We start from the raw sequence: 14,298 nt of genomic DNA, 5'->3' as shown, positions 1-14,298 counted from the left end.
CCCCGAGCTACCAATACCAAAACATATAACACTTAGCTTAAATGTTCTCCAAAGTCAACTAAGTCAACTCTGGTCAAAGTCAACCTTCCAGGTCAACCCTACTCGCCGAGTTCATTAGCTTAGAATCCTTTCATTCGCGACTCGACTCGCTGAGTCAGCCCCTGACTCGCCGAGTCTATTGATTTCCGAGTCCTGACCTGACCAACTCACTGAGTCCCCACTCAACTCACTGATCCGAGTCCTAACTTGAAGGGTTTGGGGTTTCGCGACTTGGCTCGCCGAGTCCAAGAACAGACTCGCCGAGTCCCAGGAAATCTTCAACAGACTCGCCGAGTTGTTCTTCCAACTCGCCGAGCTCCTGCCCAACTTCATCCAACTCGCTAAGTCCACCCATGTGACTCGCCGAGTCTCTCCAGTTCTTAATCCATTCAGTGGCTTTTCGAGCCATGCAGGGGCTCCAAATCATAGATCCATACCTCCAAAGTCTATCCCTCACGTAAAGGTGCAACCTTTACGTGTAGCTAAGGAGATCTAGGCCCAAAACACTCCAAACTCGGGTTTAGGCCAACCATGCTTCACCTACACCCCCAAGACTGATACCTTAAGACTCTCTAGGCCAGAATACATTTAGATCTGAAGTAGCAACTTCAGATTTGGGCTCTAACTCGAAATGGTTCAAGGACATGGCATAAAAGCCTCAAATCTCATAACAAAGGGAAAACTAGATGAAGAAGGGTGAAAATAACGACTTAATACCTTCAATAACTCTGAAAGGTGACCCAAATTCTGGATCTAAATCCAATCCTTGAAGCCCCAAAGATTCCTTCCCTCCTTCTTCCTTCAAATCACCCAAAAATGGCAAGAGACTTGAATATGCAACAATGGAGGCTAAGGGTTTTAGTTTCTGAATGAGAGAGGCTCCAAGGAACCCTAATGGAGAGAATAAGACGCTTAAATAGTGCCCAAAGTCCCGAATTTAGGGTTTCCTTCTTCAGACTGGACTCATCGAGTCTTATTTGCCGACTCGCCGAATCGGCTACTTAATCGATACCCCGGATCCCACTCCGACTCGCCGAGTTCCTCCCTGGACTCGACGAGTTGACCCTTTGACTTAGGGTTTTCCTTTCCTTTCTTGGTCTTTCTGATTATGGGTGTTACACTTCCACAGCTGCTTATCAATCTAGTGGATGCTACGGCTGCTCCGCAGTATTACAACACTTCCACAACTTCCTACAAACCTAGTGAATGCTACAGATTCTCCGCAATCTTACAACACTTCTGCAACTGCCTACCAACCTAGTGAGTGTTACGATTGCTCTGCAGTCTTACAACACTTTTCCATCTGCCTACCAATCTAGTGAATGATATAGCTGCTCTACAGTCTTACAACACTTCTATAATTGCTTACCAACCTAGTGAATGCTAAGGCTGCTTCGCAGTCTTACAAAAATTCCACAACTGCCTACCAACCTAGTGAATGATACGGTTACTCTGCAGTCTTACAACACTTCCACAACTGCATAGGCCCAACCCATGGTCTTGATAACTATGCACAAGTATACCTAACTAAAATCACTGTGAGCCAAACTCCTACGTACTGGACTCTATTAGTTGTTCGAGTCATACATCAAACCCCATGGCCTTCATAAGACAAGAAAAGTCAAAGAGGTCCTAACACAACCCTCGACCTGAACCTAGGCATGAATCTATAATGCGACACTACTGATGCTTCACACCATCGAACGAGACAATTTGAATCCATAACATTGCTCTGCTGCTTACCTATAACCAAAGAACATTATTCCTTGCTTAAACCCTGACCCTTACCGCCACTAGAACTGACCCTCTAGTTGTCTTAAGATATTACCCTATTAGCTGGCCATCCCAGTTAATCCTTAGTCAAACAATATATTATCTGCCCCACTTGATCAACCAGTCAAGGCTTCGCCAACGTAACGGTAGCTTGGTCTACACTCTCAACTTGACCTATCTTGGATTCTTCTTAAACGCTCGGAACTCTGGTGCTCCCTCAAGATATACCGATCTAAATCCTACTTCATGGGTATGAATTCTAAAATGGGTTGTGTAACATACACGTTCTGAAATTGTGTATTGTTATTATTAAAAGTGAATAAAATTGAGTGTTGAGTTCTAACAGCTAGTTTTTACTAGAAATGAAGTAAAACTATGTTTAGAATCACTCATAAAATATTGAAAGTCTTATGAGATTCCAATTAACAGCCAAATAATGAAAATTTAGCGAAAATATAAAATTTGAAATAAGTAAAATTTTATTATTTAATGTTGTAGAGAGTCTCGTTAGAAGTGTTTAGGCGAAAACCTCGTCGAAATCCGAGTTATAACGAAGAAGTTATGACCAATCGAAGATCCGCGACAAAACCGGCACGGCGCCGAATGACGTAAAAAGTGAGTTGTTGATAAACTACTTTTTAGCCTTAGTAATCTAAATGAAAGTCGTAGTATTCTTTAAACCGAGAAGTTCGATAAAAAGAACGCCAAAATCTGACTTCGTATGAGGAAGTTATGATTTTTCGAAGTTTCAGCTTAGCAGTAGACAGCTAAAAACTCGAATTTAAAAACTCGAATTTTAGATCGATTGATTTTTAGCCAACACAACCTAAACGAGAATTGAAGGTCTCGTCATTAGTAGTACAACGGTAAAAAGTCTGACGAAAACGGATGTCGGATGAAGAAGTTATGGATTTTTAACGGATTTTCCTGTCCCTGTCTGTTAAAATAATAATATTAAAATTAAGTCAAAATTAGCCAACTAAGTCTAAACGAAAGTTGTAGAGCATAATTTTAGCTAAACGTGCATATAAATAACGTCAAAAATGAAGTTCATATGCAAAAGTTATGAATTTCGGAAGATTTTGGCTCAAAATCCGAGAATTTCGGATAAACTCGCATCGATAAGCCTTATTCGGAACCAGCCACGTCACCTCGCATGAATAGTAGCCACTCTACCCGGATCCAACGGGTGTTTCCTTCCGATTTTTCCGAACCCGCGGCCCAACTAGCTTCCGACGCGCCTCGCACTCGTGTCACCCTTCCAAGCCTTGCACCTGGCCGCCTCGCATGCGCGACGTCTGGCCTCCGAACCGAGCTCCTGCTGCCGCGTGGCCTTCGCAAATGCTGACTCCTCCAGCCTCAGATCCGAACCCTCGCATCCTCACCCTATAAATACAAGGCTTGTGAGCCTTCTCGGGTAATTTTAAGAAATTGCTATTTTTCACCCAATTTTCAATATTTTTACTATTTTGACATCCCCCGAAGCCCCGATATCAATTTTAACACCCGAAACACGCCCCGAAGTGCCGTGAGGCCCGGAAAATTTATCTTTTCAGTTTTGAAGCTCTACCTTTTTAGAGCCCGGTTTTTAGCTAATTCTCCCGGTTTTCAATGAATAAAGCCATATTTGGAGCCGATATGCTGCTCAAATTACTATTTTAACCCCCGATTATTTTAAGGTGAGTTCAATATATAGGAACAATTGTATGTTATGTGTTATATGTGCTATGTGCTTTTCAGTGTTATTATTCTAAGTTATTTTTCCGTGTTATTTTTATTCGCTATTTTTAATAGCAAAGTTATACCTTTGAGCATGTGATCAGTGAAAGGACTTAAATTCATGGTGGTACTGGTATGTAGCCTCTAGCCATGTAGAACATGTCTCGTAAGAGAATGACTTCTATTCTATGGCATTGGCAGAAGGTTAGATAGGAATGGTATGTAGCCTCTGACCATGTAGAGCATGACTCCGTAAGAGAATGACCTATACTCTATGGTATTGGCAAATGGTTAGATAGGGCTATAAGCCTGAAATCTACCAAAATGTTAATCAGAAATTATATGTCTTCTGTGCCATTTGGGTCAAAGCTTTATTGATGCATATCAAGTATTGAAATCGTTATGTCTCATTGATCGTAAATCTTTGAATCAAATCTTGAGTTGATATTGAAAGACTGACATATGATACGCATATGCTATTGTTGTTCTTGTTCCCTTTTGCTTCTGTCATATTGGTATATATAAGGCATAAGATTATATTGTATCTATTTATTGAATTCACTAAGCGTTATCGCTTATCCCTCTCAATGTTTAACAATTGCAGGTGATGAGTATCCAATATAGTTTTATACTGCTGAAAGATTTAGAATAGTTAATACTATTTCTCTGTATTTTAATGTTCAAGTATGTATATGAATAGTAGATTCCTGGGTAAATATAAAATGTAATAAAACTTAGTCGGTTTGTATCCAATCTTTTGTAATCACTTTATTAATATAAAATATTGTTTTATAAATATTCATGTAGCATGTTTTGAGGAAGTAACTTAAGAATAATGTTGGAATAGTATGAAAGTTTGGGTCTTTCAGAAATATGAAAGTTGGGGTCTTTCAGATTGCACTTAGAACTATCCCCAATGGTCCCAAGTGATTATCCCCTACTTGGATTCATCTACACTCTAGTAACCTAATAACCACTGGATTTCCGAGCCATTCCTCAATCTCACTACCCAACCAACACCATTCCGAGTGTACTGGACTAAGATACCATGACCAAATAATACCGGGTGCCCATAGCCCAAACCAGATTAAGCATTTTACTACTCTCGATGAAAGATTGACGTATCCAAATCACCTTCCCTTGATACATATCCACGCCCTTGAACAACCCTACAATTAGAACAGATAGATAACCAATTTGATGCCCCACTTACAACCGAACTAAACCCGAGTCTTCTATGAACAATAATTCTACAATCCAACAATTGAGGGAAAATTTACCAAGAAGCCAATATATACCATAATAGAACATTTCGATAGGTTGCTACGTACACTATTCTTCAAATTTTACAACTCAAGACCTTCAAAGTATCCCAATAAATGACGTTGGACGAGAAATAATCAATGATCGAGAATGCGTTGACAACAACCCAATAATCCAATATTCTACCACAAAAACCTGTGCAGAACTACACCTACCAAACCCTGAAAGAACAAATGGACTACTACACACTTCGCCTCTATCATCAAGAATCTCATGCCGATGCACAAGAAAGAACTCTGATAGTCCATTCATAGCATCAGTTCTCTATCCAAGAACAAATGGACTACTACACACTTCGCATCTGGACCCCTAACCATCACTTCATCTCGAGAATTAATCATAAAAATAAAATGAATCATTCTCATAGTCGAGATACAACATAGAAAATGAAGGTTTCGTTTCCGATACACTTCTCCTGATAACCTAGAACAACCTGCTTGAACACGCTCTAACAGAACTCATAGAAGGCATACCCTTGTTCTTATCCTTTACAGTCTCTATGATAAATGAATCTGTTTCTACATATTAAATATCTCGAGGCAAGCATACCACAAGAATCCTCTTGTGTATTTCCACCCTCGTCGCAGATACCGCAACTATCTAGTTCCCCCACCGGGTTTTCCTCCAAATTCTAAATGCTCGCTATCTCTCCCCCCCCCCCCCCCCAACACTGAAAACTAGAAGAACATAATCCTGGTCATAGAAAATGACATCATAAGCGATCAACTGATCACTCAACCTTAAGATGCATATCCTCAAGCTGCTCATTCCAATCGCTCCTTTCTTGAGTCCCACGACTCAAGCTGACACTACCTCAAGCAAGGCCCCCAAGACCTCAATGTCAAATAACTCACCTAGGTCTACACCATTCAATCCCAAACTGACATGGCCATTAAGGCCCAAACAATCACTAGAACCGTCTTCATCCCAGACAACCGTAACCAAAAGGAGGATAAATAACAAAATGTTGCAACGGATTCATGGTGCCAAGACATGCTACTACCCTCAACCAGTTCCTTAGAGTTTTTGAGATTTTTCTTGATTCGAGTACGGATCCTATGCTTTTAGTAGTTTGTGCCCAATACTACTTTCCACATCTATCCGCAATTTCCACATGAACGATCCTGAATCCTCTAAGTATTCTTCTCAAACTGGTAACCTAGTGCCCGCTAAACAATGCATCCAAACCCACTAAAACACTTCATATGCTCTCCTAGGTTCCTTACCCACCCTTCCATCTCCTGCTGAAGGACCTCTACTAATGTCTGTAAACTACTTCATGAATACAATTACATGCAACAAAGCTTAGATAATCCTTCGACTAAAAGACTCAACCCTACAACGGTTAGACTCAAACGAGAGATGCGCAATAAGGCCAAGTCAACCACTCTAAGATTATTTAACCCTTACTACATGTAACTTAACATATTCATGAGATAACTAACTTACATCAATATGAGTCCTACAAAGCACAAAACAAGCAACATTCGAACATCAAGAACTAATAGCATTTCATAAATAGACAGTCCTATCTCAAAAGATCCAAAAGATCTCTAATCACGAGCATGTATCACTACCAACTCACACAACATGCATTAAGCATCTCTCCTAATTAGGCATCCTACCATGCAACACTGAGCATATTGTTAGCCCTAATCTAGCATGTAATTCTCATATACTCGTATCAAACATCAATCATAAAACATGTATGGGTATTTTGGGAAAAACTTAATTGAGCCCGGCTGATTGCACACATCGTACACCTTTTATCTTATTTTTTTTAGAAAATTGTTTTCTTTTAGAAAATTTTACCATTTCCTCACTTTGAGTTCAGGCACACCCGAGAGTATGCTCGAATCCCTTAAACTAAGCTTTTGATACCAATTTGTAACGTCACAAATTTCAATCCATTTTTTCATGTAAACATAAAAGTACTTATTCGATTTACAACAACAAAGATCAAGATAACACCATTTGATTCAAACATTTATCAGACTATCATTAAAAATTATCATGTGCGGAAATCTCCAATGGATGTGATGCAATTGATTCATGCCCCTATTTTAATATAAGAAAACCTGACACTTTTAAACCACAAACCGTAAGCACAAAGTTTAGTGAGTTTCCGAAAATACCACATATAACATATCATAAATAAATAACTATTAGTTATCAGCAACCGTGGAGACTACCCGAAGTCTCAGTGGAAAACAACACGCCCTGTGGGTTATCACCAACCCTGGAGACTACCCGAAGTCTCAATGGGCAAACAACACGACTTGTGGGTTATCAACAACCCTAGTGTGACAAACCAGAGAATACATCACCAACCACTGTTAGTATTTAACGATAGGATGTAAAAATGTAATAAGGACATCCTTATAATCACGCGATATATTTTAATATATTCAAATAATTACATCAACCATTAGGCTCAAAAAACAAATGCGCATAAAGTCGCGTCACTTTGAGAGCAAGTTAACATATTCAGACTCTATTGGTTACCACAATTTCAGAAATATAAATTTCGTAAGAATCCTACATAGTATGGGTGAGATATGAGATTTATGGTAAATAAATATCTATCGTACTTAAAAAGTTATAACGATAAAACTACAAGGAGATTGGTTGACTTTTGGAAAAATTCACCAAATAGGCAATCATAGTACTACATAAAGTAGGAATTATGAGGCACTGAATGTCTAAAACGAACGTCATATGAAGGATTCATGATTTTAATAAAATCATAACTGTAATAAAAAGATGTCGAAAAACAAAAGTCAAAACTAGACGAAATGACCGAAAAGAAAGTTGTAGAGAATGACGAGACCTACACGGATATATAAGAATCATTGAGAACAAAGTTCATATGCGAGAGTTATGAAATTTCAAAGTAGATTTTTTACTGTCGGGTGTGCTCGCACGTAGTATGTTGCATGCACTGACACATGATACGTTGAGATACAGGATGACGTGGCACGTTGAGATGAGGATGCATGGCAGTGTCGTACGGTTCACGTGCAATTGCACGACGCACAATGCATGACATACACTCCAAAACATGCTATAAATAGCAGTTTTCGATAGCTCACTTCCTCATCCCCATCTTTCGTCTTCTCTCTATATCGTTTCGCGTGTCCCCCCCCCCCCCCCCCCCCCCCCCGAGCATCTCTCTGATGGGTTTTGAGCATTCTAACACTTCCTAAGTGTACATGCAACCCTAATAACCTTGGATCTATGTTTGTCTAATTATCATGCAAAGTTGATTTCCAAGGCTATGATCCTATCTAGCATACATGGGGAACAGTTTTAACTTAAATAATAGATAAAACTACATACCTTGTTGTTGTAAATGTTCCTTGAAACCTTGTGAGCCTAGCACCCCAAGTGTGACGCCTCAAATGCTTCACACAACACTAAATGCTATGGAGTAAACTTGGAGAGAAAGTATAACACACTAAAATCGGCCATGCCCTATTGTTTCACTAGTAGTGCCGATTTTGGGAGAACACATGAGCTTTATATAGTGTTAACACATCTAGAGTTACACCATGTAAACCCTAATGTGTCATGACTCTTCATTTCCATGACCCATGGATTTGTAACTCCCATGGAGCCTCCATGGGGCATCCAATGGGTTTAACCCAACTTGATTGTCCATGGAGCCTCTTAGCCCACTATATAAGTTATGGATGATTTACATAATCAACCCATATATTTAATTAGTTATCTTTTGATCACTTAATTAATTCTAAAATTAATTCTTGATCAATCTAATTAAATAATATTATTAATATATTAGAACTTATAATATATTAATAACCACAAGTGTTATTTCTCTCATTTAGTCTATCCAATTGCATGGTGCCATGCAACCCAAATGGACCATGCCGGGTCGGGTCAAGTACATACCAGAAATAGTTATGGACTTAGACACCTTATCTAACAGTCTTCCACTTGGATAAGTTTAATAACTATAACTGCAAGTATGACTTCAGGAATCGATCGGCAGTCGTAGCTCTTTCAAGGTTTCTCGGAACTGAGAAGATGATGGTACGCCATTTCAGATAAGGGATCATATAATCCTCTGTTCTAGATATCAGCCGGACAAATACATGGAACATAGTCTTGCTTATTTCTCAGCAGTTTGTTTCCCGATTTCTGATTTGTTTGAAAAAGAACTTAATTGAACACATCAACTTAGTTCTGACCGGGCCCGGTACATAGGTCAAAACAAAATCTTCGAGGGGCCCAGATATCAGCTTCTAATCCAAGAAGGAACAGATAAACTTCGAATCATATGCTTGTTCTACTACTTGTTAAATTACACACAAACGCACGTTTTATAACATCGAGTTACCAATGCGGTTTCGTACGTTCAATGCATAACTAACTCATAGTTAACAAGTCATATCTCTAGGTTTGAAGACTTATATGATATTACCGTCTCGCGATCACTCGAGATAAATTCCATGAAGTGATACCAGTGAGTGTGGGTTGGATCCAATACTCAGAACTTATGAGCACTCATGAGTGTTGAGGCCATGTCCAACATCTTAGACCTCTACAACCAACTCATGACAGTCTTACTTCATATCTACTTCCAACATATGACTGACTGTGGATAATTTGAATAATATGTAAAACAACATAAATATTCTGGAAGTCAAAACATGCAAAAGAAATATAGTAAACGATTGACAAAAGATAGTAACACTTTACTCATAAATAAACACAACTTTTATTCATCATCAAATGTCAATTACATTTTACAAATTTCAAAATTATCTAACTACTAAAACTAATATCATCCATCAGCCCTATGCTCCTAGCATGCTGGAGATGCTTAACCCTACCCAGTCCCTTCGTGAGGGGATCTACCGAGTTCTCATCCGATGATACCCTCTTTGCCACGAGGAGTCCTTCTTCAATACAATGTCTGATGAAATGATATTTTCTGTCAATGTGTCTGGATCTCCCATGATCCCTTGGTTCCTTTTCTAAGGCAACTACATTTTCACTATCACAGAAAATCTCTGTAGGCTCCGATATAGCTCGTACAACTCCGAGGTCTCCAACGAAGTTCTTTAGCCACATAGCCTCTTTTGCCGCTTCGCTTGCCGCTATATACTCTGATTCGCAAGTTGAATCAGCCACTGTCTCCTGCTTGGAACTTTTCCAAGAGATTGCTCCTCCATTTAAGGTAAAGACCCAGCCCGACTGAGAGCGAAAATTATCCCTATCAGTCTGGAAGCTAGCATCACTATACCCTACAACTCTCAAGTCATCACTCCCACCGAGGGTAAGGACCCAGTCCTTAGTCCTCTGCAGGTACTTGAGAATGCTCTTTACCGCTTTCCAGTGAGCCTTACCAGGATTCCCCTGATACCTGCTAACCATGCTTAAAGCACAGGCTACATCAGGACGAGTACAGGTCATAACATACATGATCGAGCCTACTGCCGAAGCATAAGGTATCCGACTCATTTATGCTATCTCAACCTCAGTACTCGGGCTCTGAGTCTTACTCAGTCTAGTGTTACTCTGGATGGGTAACTCTCCTTTCTTGGAATCTTGCATGCTGAATCTCTTCAACACCTTGTCCAAGTATGTACTCTGACTAAGTCCAATTAGTCTTTTACTCCGGTTTCTCAAAATCCTTATCCCTAGAATATATGCAGCTTCTCCTAGGTCCTTCATAAAGAAACACTTCCCAAGCCAGGACTTAACTTCCTGCAGAGTTGGGATGTCATTTCCTATGAGTAGTATGTCATCCACATATAGTACCAAAATGCTAACTATACTCCCACTAGCTTTAACATATACACAAGATTCATCTTCACTCCTAGAAAAGCCAAATTCCTTGACTTTCTCATCAAAGCAAAGATTCCATCTGCGAGGTGCTTGCTTTAAGATGGATTTCTCAAGCTTACACACTCTATTAGGGTACTCAGTGCTGACAAAACCCTCTGGCTGATTCATGTAAACATCCTCAGCCAACTTTCCGTTAAGGAAAGCGGTTTTGACATCCATTTGCCATATTTCATAGTCATGAAATGCAGCTATGGCTAGCAATACCCTAATGGACTTGATCTTGGCTACTGGAGAAAAGGTCTCATCATAATCCACTCCAGGAGTTTGAGAGAAGCCCTTTGCAACCAGTCGAGCCTTATAAGTGTGTACATTACCATCCATGTCGGTCTTATTCTTGAAGATCCATTTGCACCCAACTGTCTTACGACCTGGTACATTCTCAACCAAGTCCCAGACCTGATTGTCATACATGGATTGTATCTCACTATCCATTGCCTCTTTCCATTTAGCAGACTCAGGGCCTGCCATGGCTTCCGCATAGCTGTTAGGTTCATCCAGACCTACTAGTGTCTCATCACCAATAAGTGTCTCACCTTCTGCAGTAATATGAAAACCATAGTAATGCTCAGGTACATTCCTAACCCTTGTGGAACGCCTCAGAGGTACAGCTGGAGGTATAATTGGATCAACAGGAGGTTCCTCCTCAAGTTGACTGCTAGGGTTTGAGGTTCCTTCACCACTTGACTCTTGAAGTTCTTCAAGGTCAATTAGCCTCCCACTGTCTCCTTGGCTTATGAACTCTCTCTCTCGAAAGACAGCCCTCCTTGCTACAAAGACCACATTCTCACTAGGTCTGTAGAAGAGGTAACCAAAGGATTTTTATGGGTAGCCGATGAAAATACACTTCTCGCTTCGAGGTTCGAGCTTGTCATGAGTCTCGCGTCTCACGAAAGCCTTGCAACCCCAAACTTTGATGTGGGCTAGACTAGGAACTTTTCCAGTCCACATCTCGTGAGGTGTTTTGGCAACCTTCTTTGTAGGGACTAGATTAAGGATATGGGTGGCAGTCTCTAAGGCATACCCCCAAAATGAGATTGGTAGCGTAGCTCGACTCATCATGGAACGAACCATGTCTAACAAGGTTCGATTACGACTCTCAGCCACACCATTCAACTGTGGTGTCCTGGGAGGTGTCAATTGTGAGACAATCCCACATTCCCTAAGATAATCGAGGAACTCAATACTAAGATACTCACCACCATGATCGGATCGAAGCATCTTAATGTTCTTGCCCAATTGATTCTCGACTTCCTGTTTAAATTCCTTAAACCTTTCAAAAGTCTCTGACTTATGCTTGATTAAGTAGACATATCCATATCTAATGTAATCATCTGTAAAAGTCACATAATAACGATTAGCATCCCTTGTGGCATGTTTGAAGGGTCCACACACATCTGTGTGTACAAGATCCAACAAACCTTCAGCCCTCTCACATGAACCAGTGAAGGTTGACTTTGTCATTTTTCCAAGTAAGCATGATTCGCAACTATCATCTGACTTTAGGTCAAATGACTCCAAGACTCCATCCTTTTGGAGTTGGCTTATGCGTTTCTTCCTTATATGTCCAATACGACAATGCCATAATGATGCTTTATCCAAGTTATTATCATTAGTAGAATCAATACACATTACATTATTTCCTAATTTATCTACAACAGACACAACTTCATACACACCATCACAAGGTAATGCTTTAAAATAAAACACATTATTATAGAAAGCATTTATTACACCAGTTTCATTATCAAAAGAAAAGGTAACACCTTGTTTATACAAAGCATGAAAGGAAATAACATTTCTTGCCATTTCTGGCGAATAACAACATTTATTCAAATCTAAAGTAAATCCACTACTAAGCAACAAAGTATAAACTCCAATCTTGGTGACAGGTGAAACTTTCCTGTTCGCCATGATCAAGTTTCCATGCTCCACATTCTCACTTATTCTTAGTCCCTGCATTTCAGAACAAATATGAATACCGCAACCAGTATCAAGGACCCAAGAGTTAGAATAGAGTGAATTATTATATGAGATAGTGTAAATACCTGCATGGTTGGGTTTAACTTTCCCATCCTTCAAATCTTGCTAGTACTTTGGGCAGTTACGCTTCCAGTGCGCCTTTTCGTGGCAGTAGAAGCATTCAGCCTCTTTGGGATCAGAAGAAGGTGTAACGAAACCTTTCTTGGTTCCGCTAGAAGAGGAGCCATCAAGGGTCTTACCCTTGGTACCCTTCGAAGGGTTCTTTCTCTTCTTCCCTCTACCTTTCCCGATTGCCAGGACAGGTCCTGAGTTTGGAGTAGTAGTAGGAGTGGTCACAACCGACTTACCTTTAAGACCTGATTCTGCGGTCTTTAGGAGTCCCTGAAGTTTGCTAAGTGTAACTTCCTCCTTCTTCATGTGGTATGTCATGCAAAATTGATCATAACACGAAGGTAAGGAGTGCAAAATAATATCTATTGCTAACTCCTCAGGGAAGTTCACATTCAACTTCATCAAACGATCCACATACCTTTGCATTTTCTGCATGTGGTTTGTGATGGGTTCACCATCGTTCATTCGGGTTGTGATCATAGAGGAGATGATTTCGTAGCGCTCTTGATGAGCACTCTGATGGTAGCGGTCCATCAAATCCTGGTGCATCTCAAAAGGATAGTAGTCCTCATAGGACTTTTGGAGCTCGGCTGTCATGGTGGCCATCATGATGCATGCCACTTTGGTAGCATCTCTTTCATGAACCTCATATTCAGCAAGCTCCTCAGGAGTAGCAGTTGGCTTCGGCACCTTGAGCTCCTTGTCAAGAACATATTCCTTGTTCTCGTAACGAGTGACCATCCTGATGTTTCTGATCCAATCAGTAAAGTTGGATCCATCAAAGATGGCTCTCCCACAAAGGTTCATGAGAGAGAAGGAGCCAGTAGGGTTTGAGCCAGGAGTAGAATTATTGGAAGACATCTGAAGAGAAGAAAGATAAGTTTAGTTTACATATTGGGATAGTCCTTAATAAAACACCCAAATGTAATATTAAGGCTAGGATCCAATCACAATATATTATAACCTAGAAGATGGATTCCGTAATCCAAGTTATAACATATTTGAAAAGTAGGTGAATGACGATTCACCAATTTCCACCATGAAAACGAAATACAAATTATTAGGTTTTATTTGGCTTTTAGAAATTCCTAGATTCTTTAAGATTCATTGAACTTTTCAATGGCATGTTTCAATCTCGAGTGTGCCCTTCATGTTTTGTGACTGGGATACCGAGGATCACAAAACAAGGTGTGAAGTAACCATGCAAATTACTTGGTACCCTTAATGTTTTTCACTTAATCGTAGTGCCGGTAAACCACACGCGCTCCTTCCGACCTCATGAAAAACCTTAAGTCACCCTTTGCCTTCCTTGTTAAGTCCAAGTTAGTGTGCCGGTAAACCACACACGCTCCACCAACGACTTAAACAAGGTGCAAAGTGTAATTTCATGGATTAGCACCTTATTCACATTTTTCCTAAAGTAACTAAGATTGGGAATTTATAAAACATTTAGTTACTTTATAATAATCATTATACTTT

The sequence above is a fragment of the Lactuca sativa genome, chromosome 2 (genome assembly GCF_002870075.4).
Source record: "Lactuca sativa cultivar Salinas chromosome 2, Lsat_Salinas_v11, whole genome shotgun sequence".
Classification (NCBI taxonomy): domain Eukaryota; kingdom Viridiplantae; phylum Streptophyta; class Magnoliopsida; order Asterales; family Asteraceae; genus Lactuca; species Lactuca sativa.
The sequence above is the reverse complement of the archived record's forward strand: the minus strand, read 5'-3'. Positions refer to the sequence as shown.